We start from the raw sequence: 13,050 nt of genomic DNA on the forward strand, positions 1-13,050 counted from the left end.
GTATTTTATATTCTATGACAACTGTAATGATTGCCACTAAATTTTTTGCATCCTATGCCTCAGAGTGACATCTGTGCTTGCCAATAATTTATTTTCCTTATGGTAAATAGCAATGGTGAGAAAATACATGCTCCTGATAGGTTCTTTTCTGCATTAGGCTGTAAAGGAGCACAACAAAAATAAATTGCAATAGCTTGTCAAGCACTAATTAATTTTCACACCACCATATGAAGAAGCTAAATACAAGACTAATTTTTGTAAATTGGAAAGTGAGGAAATGCTTGTTTTTGTGTAAGAATGTGTCAGGGCACATTGATAACAGAGCCAGCAATAATGGCTATGGTCTACCTTTTCAAAAATAAATAGTAAGTAAAATCTGTAGTGATTCTGCTTTTTAAAATGTGTCTGCTCAACACTCTCTGGAGATGATGAAATATTTTGTCACCTAAGAAATTTGAACCTGAAAACAGATCATATTTAAAAAAAATACATCTACTTCAAGAAAACAGACTGTCTAATTGGTTACTATGTACTATAAATAGAAGAGCATTTTTTCTTTTCAAAGAATTTAACAAGATGATATAGTCTTTCAAGACTGTGGTAAAACAGTTCTTTTAATCACAAAACTTAAAAATGCAATGTTAATTTTTTGTTTGTTTGTCTCTTGATTTCTCCAGTATTGACAATAGTGACAGTGGGACAGTTTTCCAAAGTAAGGAGGGCACATCAGGAAGTGGTAGCAGAAGAGGTGCACACAGAAAGAATTGTGACACCAAATTAGACAGATACAGACATGAAACTTCCAGCTTTCACTTTATTTCATCTTATCTTTTTACAGAAGACATGGGTGAGAGATGCTCTAAGCTGGTAGTCCTGCTTCACATTTTTGGAGGGGAAATTTGTCAAGGAGAGCCAAAGCCCATAAGCACCTCTTTTTAGTGATTAGCTGAGCTTTGAAATTGAGAGACCCTGAGATCACATTCCTCATTTTAAAAGACATAATAGTGAGTTATAGCACTTTGAGCTAGCCTGTGGTCTTGCATATATCACCAGTAGAGGAGGACAAATAAACCAAATAATTCCTGAGCTTGTTTTTATTATGTTTTCTTTAGTATACCTCCTTTTCCTTTGATCAGGTAAGGCCAAGTTAAATGTCTCTTAAGGTGGAAGTAGTTAAGAAGGATTTATTTGCTATCTTTTCCTTGTGAGTGGAGTGTTTTGTCACCCTTGGCTATAAATTCTTTTATAAAAACATGTCACCAGTGTGAGGTCCAGGCATGTCCAGTCTTCAGCCTCATCATCTGTTCAGATATTGTCATCTTCTGTTCTCTGAAATATGTAATGTGTGTTCTGTTGATGATATGAACATGATGGGTCTTTTTCAAATGCTGGGTCAGGACTATCCTTGCTTTAGAGCAGCTTTTAGACTAAATCTATAATCCAGGCAATTTTTAGGATGAAAAAATCTCATCCTGTTGTAGGAGCAATTATTACTACTTGTATTACAGTTGCTGTTTACATATAACAGATATAAGTTGGAGGTATTTTGACTTACTGACTAGAGTATAACAACTGTTTTGTGGAAACTTTAGCAAATAATTCATCTAATGATTTTTATTTTTGGCTGTCATTTAGCCCGTGTTTTACATTCTAAGACTGATTATAACAGATGGTATATGAATAAACTGCTAAGTTCTGCACTATTTGGTTACCTCAATTGGTCTCCACTCCCTAGTTTAGCAGAGTAGAAGGCTAAATGAGAAGCGTGAAGTTAAAAGAAAGCTTGGTGAAATCTCTGTTGCCTTTTACACTGTTATATAATGTGGAACTTCTGTGGGCTGTGATATTTGATAAAATGTGATGCTTTAATATGAATTCCATAAAAGCTCATTTACTTAAAGGTTTCAGAAGGGATGTAGAAGGATGTCAGCTAGTGGAAGAACAATTCTTGAGAGAACATGAACTTAAGGATATAAGTAAGTGTCTTGAGACCTTTTAAAGTGATTAGTGCAGGAAAGTACCAGGTCCATCACCTCAAAAACCTACAGTTATCAAATGAGATTAATTTGTCAGCAGCTTCTTTTAGTAGTCACTGCCTTTGCCAGGGTTTGTAGCACACATTGGCACATGTGCACCTTGTCAGCTTTCCTTTGAGACAGATTTAAAAGCAGATCTCATCACAGTGGTTGGAAAGTCCTGAAGGGTCTGTGTCCTTAAAGGATGGCTGCTGATCTTAGTTCTTTCCATCACAATTGGTCATCCTCATGTTTTATATATAAGGATAAAGGCATGCCATTGGGTGTTATTAACCTTTCTAAAAGTCAGCCTTCTACATTTAGCTCTGGGAAACAGAGAAACTTTCTTGCTTGAAGTGTTTAAATACCCTACAGTGAGATGTTTTACAGTCAACTTCTGCCTCTGCAGTTTCATAAAATATACCTTAAACCTTCCATTTGCAAGACAGCACTGAAAATATTTCTATCAATTATTTTCCTTTAAAGCTGCATTTCTTAGCTCATATTCTGAAATGTGAACACTGTAAACTTAAATGCACACTAACATCTAAGATTAGTGTCTTATTCTAAATATTAAATTTCATTTATGGAAATCACGTAGGATTCTTCATCTGTGAATCTGGCAATGTTTAGTCTGCAAAAGAGAGTGGATTAATTTATCATTATTGTTTAGGTCTGTACATTCCATTAATAGCAGTTTGTTACTTCCATTTTTCATTGCATTTTGATACACAAGCTGCTTATGTTTAAATTGAAATTGAAAGTTAATAGTGAATTAGATGTGGAAGACCAGTTCACAACTAAAGGCTTTTGCTTCAAACTGTAAAAAACTCATTAAATGCCTAAGGAATTTTCAAACACTGTATTAGCATTTTTTTTTTATTATCCTAATTTTCTCAGTTATCACTATGGTGAAGAGGAGCTGCAGTTCATACAATAATGGTTATTTCACTAGTTCTGTTAGTCTTAATGTGTTCTTGTGTTCCAATAGCTCTAAAATTCCTTAAGTGATTACAGAGACTTTGCCCTCACTGTACTAAATATAACAGTTTAGAAGCTGAATTTTTTGTATCACTACCACTTAGCTTTATATCACTAGATCAGGATTTTTCCTAATCTCCTCAATCTTTGAAAGAAGGTAGAGTTACCTTGTGAGGACAGTGGTGATCTCTAACATGCTTGAATGTGGCTCACCTGAATCCATGGGATGCTATAGGCCGAATGTTCTCAAATGATCCCCGAGTCAGTTCCCATCCAATCCTGGTACTTTCCTTCCCTGAACTTTCACTAAACATAGAGGCCTATGAGGCATTATTTTTGAGGACTGAGGCAAAGAAAACTTGAAGTCCCTATTCCTTAATCTGTCTCCTACTAAATCATTTGCCCCACGTGACAATGGGCCCACACTTTCCTTGCTTGAACTTTTAATACTCCTGAAGCAGTAGATGCCCTTCTTGTGGCCCTTAAAGTGCACTGTGAGTCTCAGCTACAGAAAAGTTTTAATTTTGCTGACAGGTTCACTAAGTGTCTGAGTTGCTTTCCTGAATTCTGTCTGCATAATAGCATTTTTTTTTATGCAATGTCTCTGTCATGAATTTTCTCATTAAGCCATATTGGTCTCCTAAATTGTCTCCATGTTTTCACGAGCATGAGGATGAACTGTTCCTTGTGCTTGGAGGTCTTCAAAGATTAGACAGCTTTCTTGAGTTATTTTGCTGTTTGAAGCTACACATAGATCCCCTTTCCCACTCTCTCAGTAAAGTGATATTTGCTCTCTTGAGTCAAGGTTTTGTGTTCTGCCTTCAGCCGTGGGTTGCTAAGGTACTAACAAGATTACCACAGATTGCCACATCCCCTACTAGTTTCTTTCTTGCTTAATGAGTAGCAGATCCAGGTTTGTCCATCCAGCCCCTGTATCCCTGGGATGTGACAGTTACCCCCTGATATCCTCCTTCATGGTTTCTTATGTCCTTTCATGTCACATTCCCAGCAAATATCAGGGAGGTCAAAGCTTCTTGTGTGGACAAGGATCTGTGACACAGAGATTTCAAGTTCTTTACAGGTTTTATCTGCTACATCACCTTGATCAGGGAGTCTGTGACAGACTTTTCCCAGGATGTCACCCTCAATAGCCTTTTACTTGATCCTAACCCATGAGCTCTCAACAAGATTGTCTCCCATCCTATTGAAAAGCTTCCTGAATCTGTACTGCTCCTGTGCACAGAAGGCAACTCCCCATGTCTCACAAGCCTTTCTCTCCTGCAGAGCTGAGGTGTGTCCATCACAGCTTTCCAGTCATGCCAAACTCTCACAACATATCTCAGTCTGAGATTTGAAAACAGAATAGTTGCTTTGATTTGCTGGAAATGTACATTACACATCTACTAGTGATCTGCTGTGATACATAAATTTTATTATTTCTGACATAAAGCCCATAAAAAAAACCTCACAAGAGGCTGAATATGATCCAGGAAGGTACAGTGGGAGCCCAGAACCCATCACTGTGTGCTGGGCTGCATCCAAAGCCTCATGGGCAGCAGGGCAGGGAAGGGATTCTACCCCTGTGTCCTCTGCTGAGACCCCACCTGCAGGGCTGCATCCAGCCCTGGGGTCCCAGCACAGGAAGGACAGGCAGTCCTTGGACTGTTGGAGCCAGTCCACAGGTGGCCACCAAGATGATAAGAGCACCTCTTTTCTCTGTTGAAAGGCTGGGAGAATTAGGATTGTTCAGCCTGGAAAAGGAAAAGCTTTGGGGTGACCTAATTATTTCCTTCAAGTACGTGAAGGGACCCCGCAGGAAAGAAGGAGAAGAGACTATTTACAAGGGTCTGGAATGACAGGATATGGGGGCAAGGCTTCAAACTGACAGAAAAAAGGCTTAGATTAGCTATTAGGAAAAGGTTCGTTCCTGTGAGAGCACTGAGGCCCAGGCACAGGTTGCCCAGAGAAGTTGTGGATGCCCATCCCTTGAAACGTTCAAGTCCAGGTTGGAGGAAGCTCTGAGTAACCTGAACCAGTGGAAGGCATCCCTGCCCATGGCAGAGGAGTTGGAACTAGTTGATCTTTAAGGTCCATTCAAACCCATATCTTGATTCTGTGGTTAGTAGAACAAAGTAGTATAGTTATTCATGTTGTATGGAGAATAAATTCCCTTAATTGAGAGTATTTTTAATGACTGAAAATATTTGTACTTCTCTTAAGAATCTTTACAGCCTGCAATTGTCCCTTGCTGTTTTTCCTTGCTTCACCTGTTGCTGTTATCATGACACTCGATTAATGGTAGCTGCAGTAGTCCTGTTGTTGTTGAGATGCCACTGGCTCCAGGCAGTAATTGCCAGGTTCTTAGGCAACCTATGAAGCTGTTGGTGGAGAAGAGGAAAGTTACTGTGTAGAGGCACTCTGAACAGATAAACTTTATTTTCAGAATAGTATTTGTTTGGTCTTTCTACACAGCGACTCAAATGTATTCAGCTGCTAAGCACGCTGCAGCTTTTTGTTGTGCATCAACATTTGAGGTCCAACTAAACTGGTTGAGCTGGGTAATTCCTCTAAAACACTTCAGCAGGTAGAAAGATCTAGGCTTTTCACAGACAGTGTCCTGTGCTTTTCTGTGCTGGAGAAAGGGGAAGAAGTATGTGCAGTTGCTCAGATCTTCCCTGATTGGTGTTTGGGTAGGAAAACTAAGCCCTGGGGAAACCAGGTGCTTTTTAGTGATAAAAAAAGAACTCCTGTAAAAAAAAGTCAACACACAGTGACAACAAACATAAACCCCAACTAACTCAAACCAGAAATAGAGAATTGAATTTTAACAGAGTACTGGTTTAGTTATTTATACAACTAAACATATAACTACATATGCAGGTCTGATTTAAGTATGCAAGTAGGTTTTTTTCCTTATGCTGCAATTACTTGGATTGAAGTTGAACATATGTTAATATAACTGCTAGTAGAAGAAGAACAACTATTTCTTCAAAAGAATCATAAAATATTTTCTTAATCTCTTGCCCCAGGAATCTTTGGCCTTAATGATCTGTTTTTACTTGGTTATAGCAAATAAATTGAATGTTACTGTACATAGAGCTCTGTTTAGTAAAATGTAGTAATTTAAGAGTGAATTATTAGACTGAAATTTTCTGTGCTTCACACTGTGTTTTTTCTTATATATTTGTAAGTTTCAAACAGATGTGATTTTTATAACTGAAGAGGGCTTATGAAGCCTATTGTGAGAACTTGAAATTCTGGGGAAAAAAGTTGAATTACCTACATTTAGTATTTTCTGATCATCTAGCAAAATAAACATGAAATAAAGAATAAGAAGTCACTTTATTGTGAACAGACCTTGCTGATAAATCTTTGTTACATAAATAGGGACTATGGAATGTAAATCATAGGTATTACCGATTTTTTTTCTTAAAGATTACTGTAAAACTTGGGGATATTTATTTTTTCAAGACTTTGTATATTTTTCATGTTTCTTCAATATCAGAAGCCAAATATCTGTAGTTTGAGATGTTTAGTATCTGCATTATTCTTTGCCTATTGCCATTTTTTCTGGAAGTTAGGTGTCCTTCCTTTTATTCTGTCTCACCAATGGAATTTTTACCCATTAGCTGCAGGGAAACCTGATTGATGGAATTTATTGGGTACTTGAGAAACACAAAGAGTTTAGATGGCCCCGGAGGGCAGGAAGGGGCAGGAAAAAAGGAAGGTGGGGGCAGCTGGGGACTGGCTGGTTTCTTCAGCTTCAGAGCAGAACACTCACTGGGAGCTGTCCCAGACGGAGCTGCTGCTTCTCCTTCTTCTTTCTTCTTTTTTTTGGACCTCACACCCCCTGTTCTGCCGGGACATCCTGCACCGTGGAGCTGCTGATCCACCTCATCCCCCAGCCCAGGATCTCAGCTCATCCCTGCTGTTCCAGCTGAGTGTTCCTCAGAGCCCTGCAGGAGCACCGGCACTGACTGCCCCAGGGGTTTGTGAAGCAAAGCCTCTCCTCCATCCCTTCCCGTCTCGGCCCAGAAGGCTGTCACGGGGTCCCTGGTGCTGTTCTGTTGTTAATGCTGTAGTTATTGTTGTTTGTGTGCCTGGTTATACACACTGGTAAAGAACTGTAATTCCTATCCCCAGATCCCTGCCTGAGAGCCCCTTGATTTCATAATTATAATAATTCAGACGAAGGGTGTCTACATTTTCATTCCAAGGGAGGCTCCTGCCCTCCCTAGCAGACACCTGTCCTTCAAAACCAAGACACATTTCTACTCTGAGAGCTGCCTACCAATTTGAAATCTCATTGGGTTGGGATGTCATGGAAGAGATTTTCCAGATGTTACTTCCAGTTGTAGTTGCAATGGCATACAGCCCTTTCCACTGACCCATGAAGCTCCAGATCCTGCAGTGAAAAGAAAACAGGCAGTTTTCTCTGCTTTGTCTTCACTGTCTGTTGATATGTCTTTTCTTAAGGGTTAGCTTCATCTCAGGAGTGTAAATTCCAAAAAATACTGGAAATTCCTTCTTGTTATGAATTATGTAAATATCTATATATATTAGTTAACACCAGGCTGTGCTGAAAGAATCTCAGAAAAGACCTCCAAGATTTAGTCCAACCTGTGACTGATCCCCACCTTGTCTCTGAGACCAGAGCACTAAGTGCCATGTCCAGTCATTTACTGAACACCTCCAGGGATGGGGCCTCCATGGCTTCCCTGGGCATCCTGTTCTAATGCTTGAAGTCCTTCTTCCTGATGTCCAACCTGAACATCACCTGGTGCAGCCTGAGGACTTCTGGTCCTGTTGCTGGTTGCCTGGGAGAAGAGGCCAACGATCACCTGGCTACAGCTTCCTTTCAGGCAATTGTAGAGGGTGATAAAGGTCCCCCCCAGCCTCCTTTTCTCCAGATGTGCTACTGAATGAGCACGTAAGGCTTCTCAGGTCTATGCCTTATCATTCTGGCCTAAAATGATTGTACTTGTGTGATCATTTCTCTATGTATTTCTGTCGGTGCACTTGTGACACTTTGACAGATTTGTGCTTTGAGGTGTGTCCTCACCAGGACAACTGTGAGATGGATATAAGATGTGGGAAACTGAAGTTCAGAGTCAGACTTGCAAGTTACTTCATTTCTCCTTAGTACTGGAATAGGGTATCAGTGTGCTATCAAAGACTAGCAGATTAAGTATGTAGGACATTTCCCTGTCATACTGTGATGGTGATATCATTCCTATTTGGCCTAAGGTCTTTTAGGCTTCCCTTGGCCAACCAGTTTGTTGTGGTTTTACAAAATTCTTTTTACATTTACACTTTTTGCATTACCTGATTCTTCACTTAAAATCTCATTGGAAAAATCTCTATCTCCAGGATAATGGATTAGTCAACATTAGTTTGGCTAACGTTTAATCTGTATATGTCTGTGCTCTATTCAAGTCAGAACCAATTACACATTAAAAGTCAGCAGATCTCCTGAAGGAATAAGGTAAAAACCACTTGAAGGAAAGAGAATTGTTTATAGGTAACCAAACTAATTTTCTCCCAGTCAGCTTTTCCCAGTCAACTTGGAGAGGTGCTGGTACATCCAGTAGTACTTTCATTGCCTGGGGTCCAGCCATTGCTAACTATCTTCAAAACCAGGGGAGGTTTCATCCTTGCAGAAAATGTTTTCAAGAGCCAGGGCAAAAGCTTTTTGGGCAGAGAAAAAATTTTCTCCATCAGGGAAAATGGATATTTTCTTCTCCAAATCTTTACTGTCCTATTGCAATTTTCCTGTATGAAAATGTCAATCTTCTAATAAGCTATATTATCACAGGAATATGTACTTACTAAAACCCAGACCTTTAAACATCAATTTAGCAAAACAAAAGTTGTTGAGGAGGTTCAACTATGAAGTTGAAAATAAGGTGCCTTCAGAGTCCTTAATATCTGGACTTCCAAAATAATGTAGTTTTCTTCCATAAGGAAAAAAAAAAAAAAAAAAAGAATTCCAAATGGGTTTTTCTTCATAAGGAGAAAAATAAATGTTTGCTTTAACAAGGAGAAAACACATTCTCTGATTTATGCTAACTGACGGCAGCCCTCAAGGAAAGAGATAATTAATTACGGGGTTGCTTGATGCAGGCTAACAGGAAAACTGTTATAACTTCAGTCAAGTTTTGAAGTTAGGGTATGTTTTCAGGCCAGCAGCTAATTTTTTTGATGCATACATTCAGCATTGAACTAATTTGGAAGAGCTATAAGGGGGTAGAAAAGCTGAGAAAGAGAGAAGGAATTATACGTCCCAGAGACCTCCAGTGGGAGGCAAATGAAATAAGATTATTTAGATGTTTATTTGCTCTCTGGTAATCTTACAATTGCTTAAAGGGTGGATGTTTTATTAACAACAGATGTTTACAAGGAAATGTAAGATTAAATTAGTTTTCAGTGGTATTGGTAGCATACAGATTTTTATATCTGACTGCTTTTTTTTTCTCATTTGTTAAATTCAGAAAGGAACATGTGAACTTTAAGAACCAATACCTTTTGATTACATGAAAATTATATATGGATGTAAAATATATGAGACTTAAAAGTAAATTAGTGCTAAAGGGTAAATGCACAAAATAATAGGTAATGAAATACATGCTACTTTCCCTTTGGCCAAAGTCATGATTTTCAGAAAAAGAAGAATTATTCCAGCAGCTTTGTAGTAGTTTAGATTCACCAATTTCAGTTTCCTGGCCAATTCATCAAATAATGTGGTGGGTTATAGTGCTGGCTAAAATCACCAGTGCTCTCACTCATTTTTTGCTGTGAGATATGGATTAGGAGAAGGGCAAAACAGGCTTAAAATTAAAAGGAATAAAGAAACTTTATTAACAGGACTACAAGAATAAGAAACCAGAATAAAACATTCAGATCTCCTTTCCTCCCCCTGCCCAACTTTTCCCTTTCCCAACTGACCACATAGAGACAAAACCTGGGATGTTAAATCAGTACCAACTATACAATAGTCTTTCATCAGTCCTTGTAGGGAGAGGAGTTTTCTCTTGCCATGCCATGGAGACTTTCATTTCCACAAATAGCAGCCACCTGGGAAAAAATCTGCCATTGTGACACCCCTCCCATTTTCACAGCCGTCCTAGAAGTGTGTCCATGGGCCATGAACTCATGGGGTATTATTTTTAGGATGAGTTGTTCAAAGGCAAAGGTTCTCTTCATCTGTCTCTGTGATCATCTCTGGGAACAGAGGTTTTCTTCTTCTCTCCCTTGGGAAAAAAGGGTCTTCATCACTCTCATCTCTCTCTCTCTCTCTCTGTTCAAGCATCTCATGGGATCACAGCTACTCGAACATCTGCTAGGATTCATCAATGGATACCTCTGCTCAGATCTACAGTTTGAATACTTCATTCCCCCAATACACTTTCACGAATTAAAGGAGATTCATTGTCCATCTCCATGGCCTTATCAAAAGAATATTTCAGCCCCATTCGGCATCTCCTCATCCCTCTTCCATCTGAGGCTTGACTCTTTTTTTTACTGACCTTGGTGTTTTCATGTTGTATTTCTACATGCCACTCCTTTTTTTCTCCCTGGAGAGAGAAACAAGATCTGCAGGTCTCATCCATATAGTCAAAGGGTTAAATCTTACTCCAGCCTGTGGATGGTTATGTGATCTCTGCCTGGGCAGGGGCTGGAGCTGTTTATGCTGGATGATTTTTGGGTGGCTGCACTGGGCTCTCAGCAGCCAGGCCAGCCCTCAGAGGCAGCACGCTGTGAGCCCATGGCTTCTCCTCCCCCTGCCAGCAGTTTCTGGTGAAATTCAGCACCTGCAGAATTTCAGCCCAGCTGGGGCCAGCCTGGCCACTGCAAAGGGCTCAGAGGGCTCCCCAGGAGGGCTCAGCCCCCGTGGGAAGGACTTCAGCCACCACTCTGGAATGGGACCCGGAGGGTTTCCCAGGAGGGGCTGCAGCAGAGCCCGGCCCAGCCTGGGGGGTGAGGGGACCCCACAGCCTCCATCCCCCACCGGGAGCTGATGGGGTCCGGCCTGGCCTCCCCCACAGGCCGTACAGGCCTCAGGGGAGCAGGGCCGGCCTCACCTCAGCTTTGTTCCCTCTGAGGCCAGAAACAAAGAGAAAGAGGTTCCCGGGCTTGGGTTTTTAAAATGTGGAATTCACTGAGGCAGATATAATTTTCAGTGGTGCAAAATGCTGTCAGTTCTCAGAATGAGCCAGCTATTGGCCTGTCTCAGGCATAAAGGAAGCTCCCGGAAGATTCTTTCAAAGAAATCACTTCCGTGCGTGATTCTTACTTCTTTCCCTAAATGTCAATTAATGTCAAACTACCACAGTCTTCTGTCCAGTTAAACTCCAAATGAACAGGAATTTGTCTTGAAAAGAAATAAATAAAAAAAAAAAAAGTTGCTCCTGGGGGTTGAACAAGACAGCAATTAAGCAATCTCACTGTCCAAAAACTCCAGTGGGATGGGGAAGAAAGAAATCTATGACTTTCTGTTCTATCTGTTGTGGTGGTGATTTGAGAGGGGAGGGATGATGTTGTGTGTTGAATTGTTGGGTGCAGAAGCCAACTCAGGTTGGATCAGTCTGCACTTAGCAGGTTCCTTACAAGGCTTGTCTTTTTACTGGTTTTACTGGCTCTTAATGTGGTGCTTTCCAATGGAGTACAACTATGATGGAAATTCAAATAAAGCCTTATTTTTCCTCTAAGGTTAGGCATCCTGGAGAAACACATCAGATTACTCCAGCTGACTCAACCAGCAAATACACTTATGGCCTTGGGAAAAAATCTAACCCTTAAAGATCTTTGCCTTTTCCCAAAGAAGGCATAACCCACCCTTTCTGATCCAATTCCCTTTATGTGCCATAGGAGCTGTAGCTCCTTCCACAGTATGCAGCATTTTCATATGGGCAAGAAGATCCACTAGTGTTTGCTAGACATGTGACTTCTGGCTAAAGTGCATCACATCAGTGCTTGAATGTCTCAGCACTCATTGCTTTCACCATAATTTTTAATAATACATTGCCTTGTTCTGTCTTCCTGGTGGCTAGTGCATGACAGGGAATATGATATTTCCAGACAAGGAATGTATTTCTTGGCCTGGATGCCTACAAAGTAGTTTCATAGTTGGTTCATATTGTCCAATTCAGTTCTTTTTGTGGTGAATTGTCATCGTAAAACTTGGTTTTCAAAGTATTTTGGGTGATTACAATACTGATTACAGGGTAGGTTTTTGAACATCCGATAGCGATCTCCACCATAGAAAGCATGTGATGTTTACTTCAGCATGTTCATGCAACTGTGATCCATGTAGTGTCAGCTGCATGATGTATAGAGGGATGCTTCATTTGGTTCTTCAGGACAGCACAGGTATTTGTGGTGCCAAGAAGAGCTGTGCTTCTGTAATAACTACTTCTGAGGCAACTCAGAAGTTGGGTTTTACCAGTATGTCTTTTTCATAGTTAGGGTGCAGTGGGATTCAGATCCTCTATGTCCTGGCTCCAAAACTCCAGAGGCTGATCTTGGGTCTCTCCAGATGCTGTCTGGCAGAGGGTGTAACTACAGCAACAATTTCCCTGGCTGTGGTGTAGGCCATCCTTCTTACATCCTTCTGGTCCTGTCCAGCTGGTCTAGGGCTACTGCATGATCAGTTTTGTGTTTGATCTCTTCAAAGGTTTGCTGCTGTGCAGGAAACTGGTTGAAATACTTCTGTTTTACTCAGTGGAGAGGACTTCCAGTCTGACTGTAACCAAGAATATGCACTGTCTAGAAACTCAGCATGCCTGTGTTTTCTTTCAGTTAGCTGGTGGGAATATGGCTGCTGCTGTATAATTCACATGCGTTAAGATGTAGCAATATCTATATGAAATTTTGTTTCCTTAAAGTAAGTCCCTTGTGCACATCCCTTGACCTTACTTTGTTCTGGGCAAAGTCAACTTTAAGGGAAAATATTAAACATAGAATGGGTTGGAAGGGACCCCAAAGATTATCTAGTTCCAACACTGCTGCTGTTGGACAAGGACATCTTGCACTAGACACAGGTTGCTCAGAGCTC

The 13,050-nt window shown here is 40.4% G+C and overlaps 1 long non-coding RNA gene across 1 annotated transcript; it reads right to left on the bottom strand.

The window, feature by feature from the left end:
• Positions 1-5,211: 5,211 nt before the first annotated feature.
• LOC111943977 (uncharacterized) lies at positions 5,212-7,780 on the bottom strand. The gene is made up of 3 exons (XR_002871113.2): positions 7,634-7,780; positions 7,288-7,401; positions 5,212-5,374 (listed from the first exon to the last, which is right to left on the bottom strand). It is a non-coding gene; the product is annotated as an uncharacterized LOC111943977 (long non-coding RNA).
• Between the last annotated feature and the right edge of the window lie 5,270 nt (positions 7,781-13,050).

The sequence above is a fragment of the Cyanistes caeruleus genome, chromosome 3, assembly GCF_971803275.1.
Source record: "Cyanistes caeruleus chromosome 3, bCyaCae1.hap1.1, whole genome shotgun sequence".
Taxonomy (NCBI): Eukaryota; Metazoa; Chordata; class Aves; order Passeriformes; family Paridae; genus Cyanistes; species Cyanistes caeruleus.